The sequence below is a fragment of the Lynx rufus genome, unplaced genomic scaffold, assembly GCF_022079265.1.
Source record: "Lynx rufus isolate CCGP_SWC_20201006 ecotype Redwood Valley unplaced genomic scaffold, mLynRuf1.p SCAF_5, whole genome shotgun sequence".
In the NCBI taxonomy this organism is placed as follows: Eukaryota; Metazoa; Chordata; class Mammalia; order Carnivora; family Felidae; genus Lynx; species Lynx rufus.
Genome location: NW_025814867.1, coordinates 107,763,914 through 107,785,509, shown reverse-complemented (window position 1 = coordinate 107,785,509; position 21,596 = coordinate 107,763,914). Strand labels below are relative to the sequence as shown.

Genomic DNA, 21,596 nt, shown 5'->3' with positions numbered 1-21,596 from the left:
ATTTTTCCACAAGTCTCCATTCGCCTTTCTCTCCAACACCAACAAAGACCTAAATTTCCCCACTCCATTAACTTTGCTCTTGGCCAAGTAACTTGCTTCAGCCAAGGGATGTGGGAAGACATGAAAATACATCAGTTCCAAGTTTCTACTGGCTTTCTTTCCCACCTGTGATCCACCATAAGAAATGGTTGTGACTGCAGCACATAGTTACTCCACTTCACCTTAGTCTCCAACACACAAACATCTGGAGAAGACCTAAACCCAAGCCTAGTCAAACTAAGCCAAGAAGAATCCCAGACAGCCTACTGACCATTGAGTAAAAAATAATGTTTGTTTTAAGCTAATAAATTTTTGGATTTGTTGTTTATGTAGCATTCTTACAGCAAAATTTAAGATATTTCTTGGAGACCTATGATCAATAAATAGGTTTCCATATACATATATGATTTATAAATGCTATGGTATAAAAATATCTTCCAGTCATTGTGCTGAGCAAATAAATCAAAGATTTTATAATATACATTGTGTAATTGTACTTTTATGAAGTTGTAGAATAGGCTAAACCAGTCCATGGTGATAGTAATTATTCCAAGGGTGGGATAGAAGGGGTTTGAACAATAATCTGCTAGTACAGGTAATCATCTACTTAAGGAACTTTTTGGAATAATGTAAAGTTTCTAAAATTTGTTCTAGATGTTGATTACATGATATGTACAATTGTCAAAACTCAACAAACTTAAAAACTGTGTATCTTAGGAGTGCTTGGGTGGCTCAGAGTGTTGAGTGTCTGACTCTTGATTTCAGCTCAGGTAATTATCTCTTGGTCATGAGATCGAGCCCCAAGTCAGGTATCTGGGCTCCACATTGGCTGTGGAGCCTGCTTAAGATTCCCTGTCTCCCTCTCCCTCTGCCCTCTCACACACAAGCTCGCTCGCTCTCTCTCTCTCTCTCAAAAAAAAAAAAAAATTAAAAAAATAAAACTGTGCATCTTAGTAAATGTTAATTATAAATCACTAAAAGAAAACCCATTAAATACTACCAGCTCACCCTTGAACTTGACTCTTATATCTCAACATTTTCACTTCAATGCTAATAGGCAATGACAATACACTAAAAATCAAATTGCTAATTCCACTCACCCCTTAAGAAAGTAGGTCTTACAAATCTATGTCTCATTCAGTAAATGGCAGCTCCATTTCCCCAGTTCTTTATGCCAAACAGTAAAAAAAAGAAAACAGCACTGATTCTTATCTCTCATATATACATCCAACTCATTGACCATTCCTCACCACTTCCTCTGAGAATACCTTGGCCCAAGGCACAGTCAACTCTCCCTTATCATTTTGTAAGGGTCCCAATTTCTGTGACTTTTGATGTTTTTCTTAATATAGTAGGAGTTATCTTTTAAAAAGCATGTCAGATCATACAATGATCTACTCAAAATTATCCAATGACGTCCATTTAAATTAAAGGCAGGAGAAAAAAAAGAAAGGTTCTTAACATATAGTTTCCAAACCCTACATGATACGTGTTTCTTCTATTTCCCTGAACTCATCTGCCACTCTCCTCCTCATTCCTTAGTTCCAGCCACACTAGTCTCCTTGCCTTTTCCGAATGTAAAAGAAGACAGCCACCTACAGGACACTGCATGAATACTCTTTCCTTAGATAGCCATAGTACACATAGTAGGTTCTCAATTGACATTTGCTAAAACGATAAATGAAAATGCCTTTTTACATCCTTGTTTTTTTCCATTTAGTTTCATCCGGAAGCATCATGATCTCCCAGGAGTTATTCTGGCTTAAACACTAGCTCTGCAAGCACTTGCTGCTTGTTCAACCTAATTAGCATTACTTACAAAGGAAATGTAGAGCAGCCCAGTGCAAGTGTAAAGAAAGCATTAATCAACCTGAGAGCAAAGCTTAAAAGCAAGATAGTAACAGAACCTACTTCCCAACTCCTTTAATTATTCTGGCAGCCACAAACAAAGTAGGCTGATGAGAGAGGATGGAGGCACTAAAGAGAGCATTGCCATGATTCTGTCCCAAGGAAGTCATTCTTTCTCTTACTTTCTTCCAGGTTTCTGGCACCTCCACCCTATCCAATTCCTTCATCCCCCATATGCACCTAAGTAAATAGTTCTAAATCTTTATAAAGTGAATTCAATCACTCTAGAGGGGAATATGCCTGCATTCTAAAATTTAAAAGCCTGGCTTGTATCAGTTAAATGAAAACAAAATCTCATTCACTGCTTTAACACAGAGAGAAGGGAGCAGCTATGAGCCAAAAACAATATCATAATGACAACCCAAGCACCTGAACACATGTTAAGACCAATTTTCCCTGTTTAACTTCTTACCTTCTGGTTCTTCCAGCCATTAATTCACTTAATAATAGCAATAAACTATAATTTTCAAAAAAAGATTAATTTGATTCACACACAAACATAAAATGAATAATTGTCAAAGATTTTAGTCAACTCATTAATTAATGAGTGAGCCAGTAGACACTAAAACCAGTTCAAATGAGGGTTTAATTACAGAGATCTGTATTCTCTACAGGACACATTTCCTTCATATCACCGTGAAAAAAATCACTTGCATTGCCGTCAGCATTATGGTTCTCTGCAAGTTAACTTCTATCTCCAGAGTTGTTCAGTTGCTAGTGGAAGACATAATGATACACCCCTATGGGACTGAATAATCTCCAATGAGTCCACTAAACAATGCAAGCATACCACTCCAAAGACACCAGAATTCTATTTGCCTATTTCCAAGTCATCGGAAGTGTTTCCTGACATTAAAAAAGGAATTGCCTTACTTCACTATAACTTTAAAAACAAATTGTACTGAAAAGTCTCCAGAACAGTGAAATAGTTTAGACATGTTTATTATACCAGAGAAACAGTACGTACATGGTTTCTCTTCAACTGTTTGTTGACTCGTGACTTAAAAATTTACTCTCTGGCAGACTGACTTTTTGAAAAACAATTGCAACCCTCTTGCTGCAGTGAAGTCATCATTTGTCATCAGTGTACAATGGCAAAAGGGTGAGAAAGTAACAAGAAAAAGGGTACCGTAATACTTTATTTACATATATTGTTTTCCATTTTTCATTTCCATGTGTCTGTATCCTGAGTGGTCCTGCCGGCAAGAGAAAGGCTCTATTCTCTTTGGTAAAAGTGAACTCATTGAACAATGACACATACGTAGTATAATACTGTTCTCACAGTTGCACTAGGCACATAAACATAAACACCTCCACTCTTAAGAAATTGCTCTTTCAATATTTTACACACGGTTGCCAGTGTTGGAAAAGAAATTTTTCTCCTTTACCCTCCAGGTCTCCTTAACCCTCCATAAGACAGATTGACAAGAGAAAAACAAACTCAATTACATATGCACTGGAACTCCATAAGAAAATGAGACCCATAGACAAGTTGGCCAGTTGAGGTATATAGGCCATCCTGAGCTAAGGAATGGGATAGAGGCCTGGGGCTTCAAAGGGGAAAAGGGTAATTCACAGGACAATAAGAACAAATGCTTAGTAATTGGATGTTTGCCCTGTTATACAGATAGGTCATTCAGATCAAAGTTATTTCTGGTAATATCTCTCTCTGAGCCAGGCCCCCTTGTAAATCATTTTAGGTGCTTTGTAAAAGGCTTTCTTTTTTTTCTTCATTTAAATTTTAATTAGTTAATATACAGTGCAATATTGATTTCAGAAGTAGAATTCACTGATTCATCATTTATATACAATACCCAGTTGAGCACCCAATGCTCATCACAAAAAATGTCCTCCTTAATACCCATCACCCATCTAGCCAAAAGTTTTTCTTGTATCGGCTGGGTCTTAATTGCCTTGAGCCCAAAATAATCCACATGCCAAAGTGGCATAGTTTGGGGTCACATATTTTGTTCTCCTTCACTATTAAGCATTTGGATTTTACATTTCTTAATGCTCTCAAATAAAGAAATGTTTAGAATTTTACATATACTTTCTTTTAAAAAAAGTTTTGTTTTGTTTTTGTTTTTGTTTTTGTTTTCAACTTTAATTCCAGCATAGTCACCATACAGTGTTATATTACCTTCAGGTGTAGAATATAGTGATTCAACAGTTCTATATATTATTCAGTGCTCATCATAGCAAGTGTACTCTTAATCACCTATTTTACTCATCCCCCTCCCAACCTCCCTTCTGGTAGCCATCAGTTTGTTGTCTATAGTTAAGAGTCTCTTTCTTGGTTTCTCTCTTTTTTCTTTGTTCATTTGTTTTGTTTCTTAAATTCCACATTGAATGAAACATGATATGATTTCCATGTTGCATCCATCCATGTTGCAAGTGGCAAGATTTCCTTCTTTTTTATGGCTGAATAATACTCCTTTGCATTTATATACTACATCCTCATTTATCCATTCATTTGGACTGCTTCATATTTGCATATACTTTAAATACCTTCTCACTCCAGTGGCTTAAAGAATGTCTTCATTCAAAGTAAATAAATCGAGGGGCGCCTGGGTGGTGCAGTCGGTTAAGTATCTGACTTCAGCCAGGTCACAATCTCACGGTCCGTGAGTTCGAGCCCCGCATCAGGCTCTGGGCTGATGGCTCAGAGCCTGGAGCCTGTTTCCAATTCTGTGTCTCCCTCTCTCTCTGCCCCTCCCCCATTCATGCTCTGTCTCTCTCTGTCCCAAAAATAAATAAACGTTGAAAAAAAAAATTAAAAGATAAATAAATAAATAAATAAATCGAAATCAAACAATTAATCAATATTACAATATTAATATTTCAAAAATTTGAAATGGATTGGCCTGTGACATCACCACCACCACCACCAACAACAAAGTAACATGATTTTTTTCAATAACTTACCCAGTTTTACATATTGGTTCTGAACAATTTTTTACAGAATATCAAGTCTTCGACAGGGTTTCACAAATCATTATTATTTGCTAAATACACACTCATTTTCCTGATTCATGCTTCTAAACTCAACCACCCTCTTACTATGTCATATTCTCTCAGGGATGAATTGACATCATCTATTGCCATATGAGGAATCTTCCTTTTAGTAACATGTATCTTCATTTTATTTTTCTTCTCTCATTTGGTGTAATGAAAATATCATGGTTCACACAAACCTGCATCCAGATCATCTGTACTAGCATCAAAAATCAGTTCCTTTTGATGTTTGCATCAGTTTTATATTTTTGTATGAACCTGACATCTTACTCATTTTATTTTTATTTTTTTAACTTTTTAAATCTTTATTTATTTTTGAGAGAAAGAGAGAAAGAGAGTGCAAGCAGGGGAGGAACAGAGACAGAGGGAGACAGAGAATCCAAAGCAGGCTCCAGGCTCCGAGCTGTCAGGACAGAGCCCAACACGGGGCTCAAACCCATGAATTGTGAGATCATGACCTGAGCTGAAGTCAGACACTTAACCAACTGAGCCACCCAGACACCCCTGATATCTTACTCATTTTATTTGGCCTTTAGTTTTTAATTGTATGATTAATATTTACTTGTTTTATGACAAAATTACTATTTCAATTTAATCCTGACAAATTTCTGTATACCTGAATAAATACTGCATGCACCATTCATTATTTCTTGATATGCCAAAAATCCATGATGACAATCAACATTTAAATATATTAAAGTATATTTATTTACATTAAAATGTTTGTATTACATTGTATTAATATTTACATTAAAATGTTATTTTAAATATACACACACATTCCTGTGTAAGTAAAAGCAGATGTCCTCAGAAAGATGAGACACTTCAATTGTGAATGCCAGTACCTGTAAAATCTATACATTTATAATATTCCATAACAAAATAATTCCTTTTTAAGATATATATGATTAATACCTAAGATCATCTGAAGGACAAAAATTCAAACTGTTTATTAATAACATTAATTCTGATAGTTCCCATTCCTCCAAATATGTAATATTATAAAGAGAATTCATCATTGATGTGAGAGACAGCAGAGAAGGCAAAACAATCAGCACGAATAAAAATAATCAAGCTATTTTGAAGAATTTATCTTTAAAATTACTTGTCTTTAAATAAATTAAAATGTAATATTTTTGAGAGGATAGAGGATTGGGACTGGCATAATTTGTAAGAAAAAAGATAACAGACAAGATATTATGACTCAAAAGTAATGATTAATATTTTTTGCATGCTTGTTAGTCTGCAAAAGGCATTTCTTAGGTGACTAGCCACTGTTTATAAATTCGGTCTGTAAATGTACTGTTCTGTATTTAAATGCTAACATTAGTAAAAGGGTTAAAAAAAACCCTCAATTCTACTAACTGAGACATTTAGCTAACTCAGAGACTGGCATGCCAGTTATCTGCAAGCTATGAGGCACTGTCCTTGAAACTTAAGTGATATCCAAATGAAATGAAATGCAATGATTTTACTGGACTCTGTGTCAATGCGTGTTACATTTGTTTTGATACTATTTAAAATGTATAAATCTAACAGTAGATACAAGCACTTGTGAGTATAACTTTTTTAAATAATAAAACAAATTATAAATACAAATGATTCTAAAAAACAATGAAATTCAATAACATCCATTATTTAATGTGATTTTTTTTTCCTGAAACCAATTCACTGACTTCTAATATGAAGTTTAAAAATAAAAGCAGTAGCACCAAGTTCAGGCCTAGATTTATTCTGATTCTTTATTTTGGCTTTAGTAAAATTAAGTCAGAAAATGGCTATTAACATAAGTATACTGTTAATAACTTGAAAATATATTTGCTAATTCAGGATAATTCCAATTTGCATCTAGCCCAAACTCTTCTTGTGAGCAACTCTCAAAGGCTAATGTTAGTAAGATACCTTTAAACACTGCCTCACTCACCTGAACATAGATTTAGCTTTATGGCTTTAAAAAAAATTATGTTAAATATATATATCTAACCCATATTGATAGAATAAGGAACATAACATTTATTTTATATTGACCAAAATAATTATTGCCAATGAATTTTCACAAGTTAGTAATAAAGAAATGTGATTGACACATTTCTTTGGCTAGCAATGAGCAGTACTGGTGATGACAGAGTTGATTTCTTTGAATTTAATGTATCAGGGTTCAGAATACATTACTCACAAAATGCGATGCTTTGCCATATTGAACATCTTATGTTGAAGGAATCTGAGAAACATCCGGTGTAGAAAGACTCTTTGAACCCCTTTTTCTTCCCTGAAGCAGGTCATAGGACCTTCATGTGAGAGGTGCCCTCCCACACGCAAAGGAAAAAAAGCACTCTTATCCTCAAAGACAGACAGATGCTGAGAGGAATCCGAATAAACAGGTCTTGCTAACCATCTTGCTACTGAAATAACTGCACTTGCACATGTCCTATGCAAGCTGTAAAAATGATGGTAATCAGCAGCTCAGTAATTCATAAAGATACTGAATAACTCAGTATTTATCCCAATAATATTAACAAGCATATAAATATGCTTATTATTGATGATCATTGGAATACAATTTTTTATAAATTCTTATACAAAATTCATTACCCTCTGAAAATATGTTTATGTACCCCAGCAGCCCAAAATATCCAATTAGAGGACTATTTCTATGAGGTTAGAGTACACAGGGACAGATGAGTCTCACATGAGTTATATTGAATTGTTGATAGCTGAGGTAGGGTAAGGATGAATGAATCTAGAGCACAAGACACCAGCTGAGAAATAATATTAGTTTGAGTTCAGGATAGGGAACAACATATATCACAGTAGAATTTCTGGAAAATCAGGAGGAAGCTTTAGAATTTGGGGTGTGTAGGACTGCAGACCAAGAAAAAAAAAAGAAAAATAGAGAGAGGAGAAAATTACCACATAACCTAGGGTAGGCTCTGGGGATTAGCCAATTTATCATTACTCGAGCATGGTCCTGAGGAAAAGCAAGGATATAAGTATTTTTTGGAGCTGATTTCTTTACTAAACACGTTATAAAATAATTTAAAGAATCAGCAACTCTCAGCATTTGCTCATTTTTTCCTGATAGAATCAAGTCTATTTATTCTCTGCATGCCTATAACAATACTTTATAATGATGGAAATCAGCAGAATTATGTAGATTTAATTAAGTATAAGCATAATTAAATAAAAAAAGAATCCCTGAAATAGCTTTTAACATCTCAGTTAAAAAGGAAGACAGTATTCGGGTCAATGTTTTTGACTGAAGCTATATAAAGAAACTACTGAGCCTCAAAAGTTATTTGACCATCTGTCTTCCCTTAATCAGGTTCTAACAGGATAGGTTGTAGGCACAGGGCATAGAAAACAGTGTATAAGGAAGAGTTTCAGAAAGAAGAAGAAAATAATCCTGAATTGCAAAAGACAGAAGTAATTTTAAGGCCCTGGATCACTTGTTTGAAAAATGTTATAAAGAAATGAATATGCTTTTCCTCTTCATGAGTGTTTTTTTTTCCTTTTTTTTTTAAATTTTAGATTTTCATCTATACCATAATATTAAAATTAAATTAAAAATTTCTACACATATTTTATGATAAATTTGGATGGAGCAATTGGGATCACAAAATTAATTGTGTTTCTACTACCCTACCAAAATGGAACTCTCTGTTTTACATGTCACCCAAGAATTCACATTGAAATCCTCTAGACTCAGACAATTCATCTTTTTCAAACCCCTGAATACAAATAAAAGTTTTTAACAGGTGACTCTGAGTGGCTGCTAATTAATACTCTTGGCCATCTCTTGGTCCTACCACTGAGTACCTCCTATGTTGCTCTCCTACAAATTATGCAGGAAAATATCTGTAACTCAGTAATACTGCAGCGAATATTAACACTCAATAACCTGGCAAGCACTAGAACAAGTCTATTTAGTTAAAAGTCTCTCAAATAGCTAAAGAGTTGGAGTTACATCATAGATTAGCACTATCTTTCATTTAAAAAAGAAATCTGAATAGACCAACACCAAATAAATAAATTGAATAGATAATTAATAACCTTCCAAAACAGAAAGCTCCAGACTCAGATGGGTTCACAAGTGAATTTCACCAATTAAAGGAAGAACTTTTACCAATTCTTTCTCTCTCTCAGAAGACACAAGCTAAAGAAATACTTCCTAACTCATTTTACGAGACCAGAATTAACCTTAAAACAAAGATGAGACAATAACATTCCAAATAAAAAAAAAACTGCAGACACAATACCTCTAAAAAATCATCAATAAAATATTACCAAGTCATATCCAACACTGTGTAAAAGGAATTATATACCACAACCAAGTAGGATTTATCCCAGGTATGTAAGGCTGGCTCATAATTTGAAAAATAATTACATAACCATCACATAAAAAGGCAAAAAAACCTCACAATTACATCAATAGATGTAGAAAAATTATGGCAAAAATATAACACCAATTTGTGATAAAAATTCTCAATAAGGAATAGAAAGGAACTTCCTCAATTTGATAAAGGATATCTATTTTTAAAATCTACAGATAATATACTAATGATAAAAAACTTGAGGGGCACCTGGGTGGCTCTGGCAGTTGTGTATCCGACTTCAGCTCAGGTCATGATCTCGCGGTTTGTGAGTTCGAGCCCCACGTTGGGCTCCATGCTGATAGCTGGGAGCCTGGAGCCTGCTTCAGATTCTGTGTCTTCCTCTCTCTCTGCCCCTCCCCCGCTTGTGCTCTGTCTCTGTCACTCAAAACTGAATAAATGTAAAAAAAAAAATTAAAAAAACTTGAAGCCTTCCTACAAATAAGATAAACTAGGCAAGTATGTTCCTTCTCACCACTGCTTTTCAACATTGTACTGATAATCCTAGGTAATGCAATAAGACAAGAAAATGAAATAAAAGATATTGAGAAGGAAGAAATAAAACTGTCCTTGTTCTTAGATAACATGATTATCTATGAAGAAGATCTAAAAGAGCAGAAAAAAAACTTTAGAAACTAATGAGTGACTATAGGAATGTTACAGGACAAGGTAAATCCATAAAAGTCAATCATGTTCCTATATATCAATAATGAATAAGTGGAATTTAAAATTAAAAACACAATACCATTTACATTAGCATTTCCCAAAATGAAATACTTCAATATAAACTTTAAAAAGTATGTTTAAGATTTGTATGAGGAAAACTACAAAACTGTGATAAGGGAAATCAAAGAAGAACTTAAAAAAAGGAAAGATTCTAAATGCTCATGGATACAAAGACTCAAGTCATCACATACACATTGTATGATTTCAATTACATGACATTCGGGAAAAGGGTAAAACTATGCAGACAGTAAAAAGATCAGTGGTTACCAAGGGTGAGGGGTGAGGGGACTCAGTTGGCAGAAAATTTTTAGGGCAGTGAAACTTTCATCTATGGTATTATAATGGTGGATTCATGTCATTATACATTTTTCCAAATCCATGTAATATATCCAAAGAGTGAACTCTGAACTTCAGGTGATAAAATGAATCAACTTAGGTTCATCAACTGTAACAAATAAAGAACTCTGGTAGGAGATACTGATAATAATAAAGGCCATGCATGTGGTGGAGTCGGGGGGGGGGGGCAAGAGAAATCTATGTACTTTCTCCAATTCCCTTTTAACCTTTTATAATGAAATAATACCAAGAAATACAGACAAATAAACACAAGTGGACCTCCTCTTGGTGAAGTATGGTAAAAAAACTAAAATTTTACCTACTCTTTTCTACCCACACCAACCACCACCATTCAAGCAACTGTGAAAATAATCCTGTTATAATTCTCCCCAGAAGCAGAAATAGCCCAGAAACAACTAACTTAAGCAACAATTTAAGCTTAAATAAGAGTTATGTGGTATTATTTATGCCATACAGTATTCTATAGTTTCAATGATTATTGTTATGATACCAACTAGAAGTTAGTATCTTTGATTTCACACTATTTCTGTCTACTGAATATCTCTACACCTAACACAACACACACACATTCTCACTAAAACTACTCCTTTACCTATTATCTCATTTAGTATCTTCCGAATCCTAAACATTCCCATTCAACTTTCCCTTCTATATCTCTTCATCTAATCTATCAAATATTCTGGATATATTCTTCAAGTATCTCTCAATACAGCCATTCTTTTGCTATACTGCTTCTCTTTTAAGGGCTTATCTCATTAACTTGCTATACATTTCTGCCTCCAGTCTCTTCTTGATCTGCACATTGTCCTCATAATCTAAGTCATACAGCAGATAGTATAGCTGTTCCATTGTACCCTTTTACCAAAAAAAAAATGTATATGTGTATATATATATAATATATTTTTAAAGGCCACAGACCTTCATTAAAGTACTCCTGTATAATTTTTCAGATTATTCTCACAATATTTTTCCTTGGCCTGTAATCCAGTCAAAATAATTGCACATCTAGATAATACCATTCTCCTTTTGGTCTCCATGCCTATTTCCAGGCTTTCCTCTTCAAATTTCATTCTTTATATTTTCTACCTAATAAAACATAATCTTCAAACTTCATCTTAGAATCATCTCTTTAAAGTCTTTTCTCTCTCTCTACAGTGAGATACTCTCTCTCCAGCCCCTCACTAGACTCCAGCAGAATTTCCTTGATGCTTCTATTATAGACATTATTAAGTACAGTGTAATTATCCTCCACCATGAGAGCTTTGTTACTAGATGTATGGACTTGGGTATATATCATTATTCCCCAGAAAAGAGGAATTCATTATATATATTGGTTCTTGCAAAGTACTCAATTACTCTAGTTCATCAAATGTAAAATGACATTCATTATAAGAGGCACATTATTCTATATACTACTGAGAAAAGAAAAAACTGATTGCAATTAAACTATGACATGCCATTGAATATAAGAAACATCTCAGTTTGAAGGATGTTAAAATATGAAAATAAATAAGAGTCTTAAAAGGATTAAAATAGAATGCTTTATTTTGAACCCTAAATATTGTTCAGGGAAAATACAATAACCAGAAATATTTTTAATCAGTGTTAGTTTGCACATTTAAAGAAGGTATAACCACTGTGGGAAACATAATGGAGGTTCCTAAAAAAACTAAAAATAAAAATGCTATATGATACAGTAATTCCACTACAGGGCATTTACCTAAAGACAATGAAAACACTAATTTGAAGAGATATATATACCGCTACGTTTACGGTAGCATTACTTACAATAGCCAAGATATGAAAGCAACCCAAGTGTCCATCAATAGATGAATGACTAAAGAAGATGTGGTGTGTGTATGCATAAACACAGACACACACACACACACACCTACACACACACACACAAAATGTAATTATTCTGCCATAAAAAAAGAACAAAATTTTCCACAACATGGATGGACATAGAAACCTCTATGTATTATACTAAATAAAATAAGACAGAGAAATACAAATATCATATAATTCCACTTATATGTGGAATCTAAAAAAAAGGCAAACAAAACAAACAAGAATACTCTTACATACAGAGAACGGGTGGTTACAGAGTACAGGTGGGTAGGAGATTGGTGAAATGGGTGAAGGGGATTAAGAGGTACAAATTTTGAGTTATAAAATAAATAAGTCATGGAGATAAAAAGTACAGTACAGAAAACATAGTCAATAATATTGCAATAATGTTACATGACGAATGGTGAGTACACTCACCATAGTGAGCACTGAGTAATGTACAGAATTGTGAAATCACTATGTTGTACACCTAAAACAGATACAACATTGTATGTCAATTATACTTCGATAGTAAATTTTTAAAAAAGGAAAACTGGGGGATGGTGAAAAATAATGTTACCTACATTACTTAACTTGGACGATTACATTTTTAATGTTAGGTTATTTAGAAGATGAAGTACTTTAAGGAAAATAAATTTCACACAACTGCAAAAAAGAAAAAGATATTTGTTTTAAAAAAGGTGTTAAATAAAAGCATGGGGAAACAAACAATACAGTTGTGACATTTAATCTCAAGTATACAACCTAACAATTCCAAGTATTTGATGTGATTGAAAACAAGCATTTTAAGTCACTTGAAACAAGTCACATTCTCTACTAAAATATGGTAATCATGAATACACAATTACAAGATATAGTAAATGAAACAAAACAAAAACAAACAAAAACAGTTATCATAATGATGTGTGAATAGATACTTCAAGTACATAAGTACTACATTGATTAAAAAAACATTCACAGGAGAAAAAATAATCTGTATTAAATATCTTAAAAGGAAGTAAAAATGGTATTCTCTGGAATATTGCACTAAATGAATCAAGAGCTGATAACAGAGATTCTAAAACAGCATTTGATTTTTTTATTATTTTTGTAATAAATGAATATAGAAAATATGTTTAATAATTAGATATACACTTCATCCTATGTTAAATAATGTGATGAGAATAAACTTTACACAGGTGTTATGAAATATATACTTTGACATATAAAATTAATAAATTAAGTATTTTAAATTTTTTTTTTCAATCTTTATTTATTTTTGGGACAGAGAGAGACAGAGCATGAACGGGGGAGGGGCAGAGAGAGAGGGAGACACAGAATCGGAAACAGGCTCCAGGCTCTGAGCCATCCGCCCAGAGCCCGACGCGGGGCTCGAACTCACGGACCGCGAGATCGTGACCTGGCTGAAGTCGGACGCTTAACCGACTGCGCCACCCAGGCGCCCCTAAATTAAGTATTTTAAATAGATATTTATCTCATTCAATTATATATCTAAAGGTTGACTGGAAAATGTGGACATTTTCTTTATTTGGAAGCGATTTTTATTATAATATTTGATATACAGTAATCTTGAATTAACCGTACTGAGGACATTTCCTATGTCAAAATAATTTTTTTAAAGTGTCCTGCCTCAATGTGTGTCCATGTGAATGGGTCATTAAAGTCCTCCTAATGCACTGCTATTGCTTAACAACAACAACAAAAGCTTAGAATAATGAAGATAAATTAAAAAATATGTATTAGGAGATCTGGCATAGTATCTTATTAAAACCAAGTGCTTAACTTAAATAAAAGAATATTAGATAAAGAAGATGTGATACACACACACACACACTCATACACACACAGGAATATTACTTGACCATAAAAAAATAATAAGATCTTGCCTTTGTGACAACATGGATGGACCCAGTGCTTATCATGCTAAATGAAAAAAGAGAAAGACAAATACCATATGACTTCACTTATATGTGAAATCTGGAAAACAAAAAAATGAACAAACACAGCAGAAACAGGCCAATAAATATGGAGAATAAACTGATGGTTGCCAGAGGAGAGGTGGGCAAAGGGATAGGTGAAACAGATGAAAAGAGTGTGGGAGGTAAAGGCTTCTAGTTATGGAATGAATAAGTCATGGGAATGAAAAGTACAGCACGGAAAATAGTCAATGGTTAGAATAGATTTGTACAGTGACAGATGGTAGCTACACTAGGGGTGAGCATAGCATAACATATGGAGTTGCAGAATCACTCTGATGTACACCTGAAACTAATGTAACATTTGTGTCAGCTAAACTTCAAAAAAAAAAAGTTTTCTTTCTAAGTTCAGTCATATTGGAAACGATTTCACTGTGACACACCTACAAGTTAATACTCAATAGATATGACGGTATCTATACATATATGTACACCTGTATATATGTATACATATATATGGTATCTATCCAAATTTAATGAAAAGTTTTCAACCAAGATGTAAAAATGAAAAAAAATAGTAGTTTACAAAGTTAATATATAAAGTGGGATAAGATAATTAATAAACAACACAGAATATTCTATTTCCCCCAAATATCTCAAGTTCTTTGCAAATGAATTATTCAAAATGCGGCAATAAATCAAAGTAGTAATTTGAAGGTTTTAAAAAAAGACATTTTAAGTGATTTTAACAAAGAAGTTGTCAAAATCAATGGAAGTTTCTTTTTTCATAGTAATGTTTCACTAGAGCATAAGGTTTCTTTTTTTTTTTTCTGGCTACATATATTTAATTTACTAAAGAATGTTGCTTAGCAAAATTTTTACATAATAGTCATGCAGCTTTCGATATGACATGGATTTTTTTCAAAAGTTACTTTTTTCAACCATCAAAAATGTAAAATTTGACCATGAGAAATTTAAATTTCATTCTTTTAAATTTTTTTTTTATCACAAGTTTACTCTTTAATCCCATTCCCTATCTCCCTCCTCCCACCACTTACCTCCTCTCAGTAACCATCAGTTTGTTCTACAGTTAAGAGTCTGTTTGGGGTACCTGGGTGGCTCAGTCAGTTGAGCTTCTGACTTTCAGCTGAGGTCATGATCTCAAGGTTAGTGAGTTTGAGCCACAAGTCAGGCTCTGTACTGACAGCTCAGAGCCTAGAGCCTGGAGCCTGCTTTGGATTCTGTGTCTCCCTTTCTCTCTGCCCCTCCCCTGCTCATGCTCTTTCAAAAATAAATAAATATTAAAAAAAATTTTTTTAAAGAGTCTGTTTTTTGGTTTGTCTTTTTCCCCTTGCTGATTAGCTTTGTTTCTTAAATTCCACATATGAGTGAGGTCATATGATATTTGTCTTTCTCTGATTTATTTTGATTAGCATTATACTCTCTTCCATTGTAGATAGATCATATACATGTCTATCGCATATATATATATATATATATATATATATATATATATACACCACATATTCTTTATCCATTCATTTGTTCATGGACACTTGGGCTGCTTCCAAAGCTTCCCATTGTAAATAATGCTGCAATAAACATATGTGTGCAGGTATTACTTTGAATTAATGTTTTTGTATTTGGGGAATAAATACCCACTAGTGCACTTACTGGTTTTACTGTAGCTCTATTTATAATTTTTTGAAGAACCTCCATACTGTTTTCCAGAGTGGCCACACCAGTTTGCATTCCCACCTACAGTGCAAAAGTGTTCCTTTTTCTCCACAGCCTCAACAATACTTGTGTTGCTGATTTTAGCCATTCTAATGGGTATGAGGTGATATCTCATTGTAATTTTGATTCGAACATGGGGTTTCCTAAGGCAATTAAGTTCTCTAAGTCAAAATATCTGAATTCACATATCATGAGTTTTCACTTTGATCAAAGACAGAAAAGATGGAAAAGGACAAGATCTACATAGACTTTACTATTAGAGAAGTATCCCTGCCCAATTCACACACATGATAAATTGGGAACCCAAACCTTAGAACAAAGGGCAGCCAGTATAATGACAAAGAAAGTGTAATCTGATATTAAATCTATGTATATTTTTCCTCCCATAAATACACAAATTTAAAAATAGTTGCCCTCTCTAAAACTAAGAGGTCCCCTTTTAAAACATATTAATATAATTGACAGTTAAATAATCCCTGCAATTAATAATTTTATTATTATCATGGTTCGTGGGTTTGAGCCCCACATCGGGCTCTGTTGCTAACAGTACAGAGCCTGGAGCCTGCTTTGAATTCTCTTTCTTTCTCTCTCTCTCTCTCTCTCTCTCTCTATCTCTCTCTGCCCTTCCCCCGGTCAGTCTGTCTCTGTCTTGTTAAAAAATTTAAAAACATAGTAATTTTTACTATCACTTTTTATTTTTTGTCAAATAAGTCCCAAAGTAGTCTTGAAATAAGAGCAGATAGCTTTATAAAAGTCAGAAATGCCATGGTCTATATTCATCCTCTGAGACTCTAGCTAGACATCCAGCTGAGACTCCTAATGATCATTCAATTACATATTTATAAAGCACCTGTACAAAATGATATGCTACAGAATTTCATGTATATCATAATTGAATGGGAGTGGGATGGACAGGTAAACAATCACTTATAATTAACCATGGATGCTATGGAATTTCTACATATTAGGAGATTGTTGTGTGGAAAATAAAATGTTGAAAACAAAAGTACACTGTCTCTACCTGCAGGGATGCTGCAGAAAAGAAAAAAGAAGATGACTAGGTCTGATCCCTTTGCCAAACATGCTAATTACAGCCCTTCTGGTAGACACATGTGTGGTACTTGGTAATGGGAGAATCCTTAAATTTGAAATGCTTTTCCAAGATGTGCCTAGCCTGTTCAGAACTGCTTATGGAGAATAAACATGTAATATAAACCACATAATTACCAGGGTATAACTTGTAGATATTCATGAACTAAATAGCTCATGTTTGTGTAAATGATGACCTGTGTGCATCACTTAGGTATCACAGATGTTAAAACCAAATCAGAAAACATCACAATACAGCAAGAAACAATCTGAAGCACTGTGGGGAGTCCTGCACTTCTCCATACGTCTTCACCTATGTTTCACATTTACTGTTACTTTTGAAATTTTGAAATTATTAGCAAACTTTGGTATTAGCTAAGAGTTCCAATTTTTGTAAGATTTAACAATCCCATGGTGTGAGTTATCTCAGGTTAGCAATCTGATTTGAAGGAGAGGATTGTAAGATTTGTTTAGAAGCTGCATGAGCAAAGCAATGACTCTGTATTTACATAGATTATATATTCTGGGGTATTGTAATGGAAGGATTAATGAAGATCACAGAATTTAATACTCTGAGTCTATCCACTTCTTGGCACTATCACCGTAGTGTAAATAGTGTACATACCTAATAGATAAGCAAACCTTATGTGTAATAGGCACATATCAGATACTTGGCTTAAGAAAAAAATGAGAATACCTTGTCACTTATCATTTCCTGTGTCATTTTTATTAGTTTACTAGGCCACTAGGTGGGCCAATTTAAAAGAATATTCAACAAACAAATGACATACATGGATATACATTTTAGGTAAATATGTTCTGCCCTTGACATAGAGAACAAATTGCAAAAGGGTAGAAGCAGAGGTGAGAACACTTCACAGGGTTAGGGGTGGAGGACTGTAGTTATTAATGGGGAAATTGATACAGGGTTTATATATGGATAGCAGTGAGAGTTAGAGAGATATTATGATGGATTAGCAAACTGTCCCATGCCAGGATTATGGATAAGTGCAAGGTTCAGGATGAACATAATTATTTGTCTTCCATAAGTAAGATTTGTAGATAAGAGAGAAAGGAGTTATAAGAAGAGTTCTGGAATACCATAATTTGTTTTCTTTTTTCCTCTTTCTTTTCTTTCCATATAATCCATTGGTACAGAGAATGGAAGAAAGGTGTTAGGATATCTGTCCTATGGGACTAATCTATGGTGAATGCCTCCTAAATAAATATACACATAACCTGATCCCATCAAACGTTTTTTAGCTGCAAAGTGGATATTGCCAACAACTAAACTCTTCTATGAGTTTTTCTAAAGCTATATCAATTGTTTAATCTCTTGGAAAGTGCCTAAAATCACAAGCATGTGGGAGAAACTGAAGCATGAGGAAAGGACACGTCATCCTGAAGAGCCAGAGGAAATTCATATCAAGAATACAACTTCAAAACCAGAGAATTTTGGTATAAATAAGAGATGGGGGGGACAAGTGAGGGCCCATAGGGGCTTCCATAATTTAATACTGTTTGAAGAGCACAGACACGAGTAGCAACTGGTAGACCACACCTTGCTCTGCCCAGTGGACAGAGAGGTGCACACGCAGAGATCTGGGCTTTTGGGACTATTCTCCCCCAGGACACACACATCATATGCTGGGGACAGGGTACAAAGCAACACTGATGCAGGGGGAAAAGGGGTCATTGCTCTTGGAAGTGAATGAGGACAAGCTGAGACCACATTGCCACTGCATACTCCCAGGGTCTGTCTGGGTCAATCTGGGGATCCTCTGTCTGTCTACTCCCCGTATTTGTGAGCAGGGACGGGGAGTGCCCTGGCAGTTTATGGGTTGTGGTCAGCCTTGGTAATAAACTCATCAGTGAGGCCAAGGGGTAGGATCAGGCTTAGGAGGCTGAAGCATAAGGTGGGAGGACCCAATATTCATGGCTTCACATGTGCCGCCTGGGTAGTTACCTGGTTTGGGAGGAGATGCCCTCTACCACCGACTTGCTGGGTAACGTGGACCAGTTTCCTTCTCCTGTCTGGGCCTCCTCTCCTGTGACAGTCTTGTCCGGGCCCAACCGCAGATGAGACTCTCCGGGCAGGAGGCGACAATGCAGGCCTCCAGGAAAATGAGAACCGACTGCCCTGGGCCATCTTGGTGCACTCCAGGGCCTCCAACAGTGGCACGTCATGGATGCACAGCGCTGTACCAGCACCTAGGCTGGGGCCAGCGGGCCAGAGTCTCGGGCCTCCTAGCAGGTCATCCCTGTAGACGCTTCCACTGCTGCCCAGGCAGGTGTTGCCCAGGCCCGCACTGAGGGGAGCATCCTGTTCAGCCGCCCACTGGGCGCGGGGTCCATGGCAGCAGGACAGCCTGCAGGGCGAGAACCACGCCTGGAGTCTCCAGCCGGCAGGCGCTGCAGGCTGGGGGCGTGGCCTGAGGCTGCGCAAGCGGCTGCGCCTGCGCAAAAAGCGCGTCCTCAGCGAGCTCCCACCTGCCTGAGCGTCCTGGCTGCTTGGCTGGTACCGGTACGTGGTGGAGCCAGTGTGGGCGGAGGGGAGGGTAGCCTGGGTCTTTCTCCCCCTGTCCATTCCATTGCCGGCACCTTTGGCTGCCGCCCCCCACTAGCTCCTCAAAGAGTAGAAGCCCAAGGCCACAGCTTTGACTCAGGCGTGTGGCCATGGTGCAGACCACCACTTGGTCCTTGGTGAAGGGCAATATGGTGACCAGGTCACCTTTGCCACCTGCCACCACACAGCAGCTGTCAAGGCTTCAGAACACGCAAAAGCAGGCCCTCCAAAATAGCTCTTTTTGAGCACACAAAAGAGCGGGGAATGAGAGTGGAAGGCCCTCTGGCAGCAGTGCAGGTGCTAGGTGCGGGCTGGGGAAGAACTTGTTCACTGGCCCTCACCCACCGCCTCCTTGGCCAGTGGTGACAGGGCCCTTGCTCTTGGCGGTGCAGACAGGGCAGCCCGGGCCCTGGGTCAGCAGGCTATGCAGTGGAGCTGGCCCAGGTGCATAGGTCTCTGGCATTGTACAGGTTCAGGTAGCCACTGGCACGTGAAATCAGGAACAGGCTCTGTGGCTCAGGGAGTTACTTCAGATGTGTTCTTGGTCTTCTCCATCAGCCATTCCTCATTGAATAGCTTGCTGGTGTCCTCATTGAGAGTCAGGTTTTGCACCTGGCTGAGGAGACTCCCCACCCCCAGCCCCCATCAGGGAGATGGTCTCTGTGACAGCAATGAAATGGTTGAAGCCATGGCAGGTGATCTAGGTGCCTTTATAGATGATACAAATAATGCGAAAAGACAGGACGACTTCCTTGAAAATTAGAACTGACACCCATAAGGAGAAATATCAGAATAAGAAGTCTACCTGACACTCAGATGATGATAATTAAGAGATAATTCCCTTCAGAGATTGTAAAGAAATATAAAGAAAATTCAGGGAAATAGTAAAAGCCTATAAGAAAACTCAAATTTCATAAGTAATATGTCCATGCTAAAGGTAAGAAAATCCTAACATAGAATGTAAGATTAAACATTTTGCTCCTACTGTAGAGGAAAAAATGAAGTAATAAAAATTGTGAAAGAAGTAGTAAATACAAAAGATATCCCACCTCTAATGGTAATTACTCAAAGACAGTAGGTATTGTCAGACATATTTTCAAAGTTTATAATGCAAAACTTAAAAATATAGTATGGAAAATGTGATGAAAATTTATTTTTTTGAAAATAAAACATTATTTGAAGTCAAGAATGAAAGAGTATGGCCACAAAATGATATATTTACTAAATAATGAAATGGCATAAATCAAGAAAAATCTAAAGAATTGTTTTACATGGAGATATGAGATTTAATTTAATTGCCAAAAAAAACAAATATATAGTAAAAACACTATAATGGGGAGCCAAAGGACTTAAATTACCAAAAACTAATGGGCTGATCTAGTGATTAAGGTAACTAAAGTCAAATTCTTTTAAATTTCTTCCTATGTAGAGAGAAATTAGAACACTAATTAGAGAAATACAGTTAAACACAAGGTTTTTGAATACATAGAGAATGAATTAAAAGCAAGCGGTATACCTCTCAGTTTCATCTAGTTGTAAAAAAGTAAACCAATGAGGGGCGCCTGGGTGGCGCAGTCGGTTGAGCGTCCGACTTCAGCCAGGTCACGATCTCGCGGTCCGTGAGTTCGAGCCCCGCGTCGGGCTCTGGGCTGATGGCTCGGAGCCTGGAGCCTGTTTCCAATTCTGTGTCTCCCTCTCTCTGCCCCTCGCCCATTCATGCTCTGTCTCTCTCTGTCCCAAAAATAAATAAACGTTGAAAAAATAAATTAAAAAAAAAAAAAAAAAGTAAACCAATGACAATGCATAAAAAAATAAAAGATAAAACAACAGAAAATGTGAATAAAGAAGTAGTGGTCATAAAGGTAATAGAATATTAGTTAACTTACATATTAACTTAAATTAACAAATTAACTTAAATAATTGAAATTTCATCATTATTAATAATTTCATATTTCATAATTGCATAGTACTTAACAATCTAGAGCAAAGTAAGTGCTTAATAGATAATAGTGATCATGACAA

At 35.8% G+C, this 21,596-nt stretch overlaps 1 pseudogene; it reads right to left on the bottom strand.

The window, feature by feature from the left end:
* LOC124527245 (zinc finger protein ubi-d4-like) overlaps nt 1-11,264 on the bottom strand; it is a 99,720-nt pseudogene extending 88,456 nt beyond the window's left edge.
* Nucleotides 11,265-21,596: the final 10,332 nt, after the last annotated feature.